The sequence below is a fragment of the Siphateles boraxobius genome, unplaced genomic scaffold (assembly GCF_051911475.1).
Source record: "Siphateles boraxobius isolate OS27281-9 unplaced genomic scaffold, OSU_SipBor_1 15, whole genome shotgun sequence".
In the NCBI taxonomy this organism is placed as follows: domain Eukaryota; kingdom Metazoa; phylum Chordata; class Actinopteri; order Cypriniformes; family Leuciscidae; genus Siphateles; species Siphateles boraxobius.
In genome coordinates, this window is record NW_027508755.1 from 3,008,312 (window position 1) to 3,012,025 (window position 3,714).

Here is a 3,714-nt window from a genome sequence, read left to right on the forward strand (position 1 = left end):
CTTGGAGTATCTCTATGCTGCACATTTTTACAGTGTAGTTCTTTTTATATATATAGTCCAAAAACAGAATAACTCAAAGTGGTATGTCCGTTAAGTAATGTTTTTTTTTTTTTAAATATAATATAAAAATTAAAATACATATTACTGGTTAATCAAATTAAGAGATTCATTTGTACATTATCAACAATATCTGGATTAAACATGTTGCATAACAAAAAGTACACTGCTGTTCAAAGGTTTGGGGTCAGTGTGATGACAGAACAACTGTTTTCAACATTGATAATAATACATGTTTCTTTAGCATCAAATCATCATTTTATACTGATTTCTGAAGGATCATGTGACACTGAAGACTGGAGCAATGATACTGAAAATCCAGCTTTGATCACAAGAATAAATTACATTTTAAAATGCGTTCAAATAGAAAACTGTTTTATAATAAAAAGTATTATAATATTTCACAATATTACTGTTTTAATGTATTTTCAATCAATAAATAATAAATAAATGCAGCCTTGGTGAGCATAAGAGACTCTTTCAAATACATTGAAAAATGATTTACGACCCAAAACTTTTGAACGGTGTTAGTTAGAAACCCCTCACCCATATGTGCTTATTAATACAGCCATATGGACCTCACCATATGTGCTTATTGGACTTTTAATACAGATAATGATCATATCCTTAATTTACACATAGTTTTTTTGCATACTGAGATTTAATACATTAAATTGTATTTGTATGTTTTTATTATTTCTTTATAGAAAATTGTGGTAAAACTTGTAACACTTATAGTAACCAACATTTCATCTACTGTCTACAGTAAGCCACCATGAAGTGCCATGATAAACATGATTTATGCCCATTTTACCCTGCATGTTGTTACAACTTCATTATGTATGGAGTTGTTTTTAATGATCTATACAGTCTGATCATTACCATACAAACTTTGTGTCCACAAAGATACTTTGCAATATACCAATTTTAAATTAAGCTAGTTATAATTATGGTTTCATTTGTGATAATTATATGTATCTCCCTAAGGCTTATATTTGATTGAATATCCAAGATGCACCATGTGATCTCAATTAAAATATCAATTTGTCAGTAATTAACCAACGTGACTGATGAATTTATGAAACGTGTCATAGGAACAGACTGTGCTGTTTTCTTGAGCACAAAAGAGTCAATTTTCATTCCAATTTCAATAAGGAAAGTCAGAAGATTAGAAGTTAGTTCAGAGTGTAATATCCTGCATTATTTGCAGGGAAATAATGTGTAATAATATTAAATTGCGACTGGTTGATTGTAAATCTCTGATTGCTGTTGTAGAGGCTAAAATAGCTACTTTCATGACACCATTAAAAGTGAAACCCATGCTCTTAAGTGAAAACAAAGGCTGACCTGGTGATAAATGGAGCGAGAAGATTGCTTGAGTGAAGTGTCTCTCCATCACCTACACTAGAAAATGAACTCTATGAGCAAACAGTATAGCATTGTTTATAAATATGGTTGCTTGGCCATTTCTTACTGGCCCAAGTCAAAAGATACATGTAAATGCATTTGGGGTGGTCTGAGATGGATTAATGCAAAAGTGTAAATGTGTCAAATTCAGGTATACACAGTAAATATGGTGGTCATACAATCATGAGGTCATGCAACAAATAATTATATAAATCAGTTTGACACCAATTTGCTGTGGGTTCTTATTTTTTGGCTTTTTCTTCTTCTGCCACAATGAGAAAAATACAGTAGATGTTTACTGCGAACAACTCTCCTGGTTTAATGATCGGTTTGGAAAGTTTATTTTATTTCTCCACCTAAAGATAATGCTTTAAAACTTGGCCAAGAGGGTTAAATTAAAGACCCACATTAAAATATCTCAGAACGTCAATGAACCAGCTACACACCACTTGGAAACCTTCCCAGTTAGTGGCACAGCATGACGGCTCCGGCTACACAACTCTCTCTGCTCAATATAAAATAATACACCCTGAACATGATGCTGTAATGGAAACTCAGACACGGAGATGGTGTTAGAAGGTATTTATTAACAACACACAAGAATACAGGTGGGTAACAACAATTGTGTTGGTAGATTGAATGGATAACTGAGGAACTTTGTATATCTTTCGCCAGCAATTGGAGTCTTTGATGAGCCAACACACACGAATAGCAGACTGGACACATGAGGAGAGGAGATCGATGGTAAGTATCGCTGGAGATCAGCATTGCGCAGGTAATTGAGTGTCTACAGGAGACCATACTGACTGAAGAGTGTGTGTGTGTGTGTGTGTGTGAACTCTGTGAGGGAGCTGATTGATGCGGTGATGAGGGACAGGTGCTGGGATTAGGTAGGTCTGTGTGTGTGACTGTGGCTAATGCTGATTTCTTCAATTACTTGAAATATACCTTCATCTTTGATTAATCTGACCTGAATTTCTTTATCGGCATTGGCCACGAAGAACTTTTCACAAGATTCTTCGGATTATTTTCTTTACACCAAGAAAAAAGTAGTTTTTTTTTTAAGAATGGTTCACGTGAAAGGTTCTTCTATGGAACCATTCTATCTTCTACTTTTTAAGAGCGTAAAACATTCTACATTGTTGACTATAACTCATTTATAGGGGTTTGGAACTCATGAAGGGTTTGTAATTTCACATGCTTAAAGTTTAATCTGACATACTTTAAATTAACTTGGATGTTACTCTTTTTATACATCTTGCAAGTATGATTTGTGTGTGAATAATTGTTTATTCATCTGTTAATTGAATTGTCCATGATAAATTATTGGCACTGCTTCCTATAGGAGTGCATGATGGTAATGCATTTTATTAATAGTTTTATGTGTAGAAAAGTTTGAAGAGCTACTATTTGTGAAAATGGCTAAATAATGTTGATTAGTGATTATGTTTTAGTAATAGATTACATTTGAAGTGTTTTGCTCAATAAATTAGTTTTAGCATGAGAAAAGCAACTAATGTGCGAATTTCCTTACGGTCACTATGGTGAACAGTTTTATGATTATCAAATTTGAACCTATTTTTGTCATATCTCTGTAGAAACTGAATAGCTCCAGGTGAAATACAGTAATGTCATGCTTTCACTGAATTCTCGCTGGTTGAGAGCGAATGACTGGGGAGATTGATTGGACCTCTGTTATATATTAAACCTGGACCAAACGCATTAAACATTTATGGTACAAAATATTTCTTCTCTCACTTGCTGCATAATCAAGTAGAGAACGGGGTAAACACATTATTCTTTTCTCTATATTGGCTTTGACAGATCGGTGCAATTTCTTTTCCCCTCACACACATCTGAGAATCTGTGAACTCTGAAAGCTTTTTCTTACATCCAGAAACTCAGGTGGGGGGATTTTTTCCTTTCAAACCACAAAATACATAATTACCCATTGACTGATTCTCACATTCATTTCATATTTCACACATATCATTATTTACAGAATTGAAGTCACCTATCTTTCCTGCTGTGTTGTTATTGACTATGGTCTGCGCAGCTGCTTGGACTGACTGTGTTTTCCACTCAAGTTTTCCACAGAACTGAACATTCATAACATTAGCGAATGCGTAGCTTGTTGTATGTTTTCTTCTCCAAACTTGAATGCCTTTCATTATATTTCTCATTTAGATCTCACAAATGAGAGTATGGCCACATCATTTGATGTGCCACATCTATTTTTTCCTGCAGAAT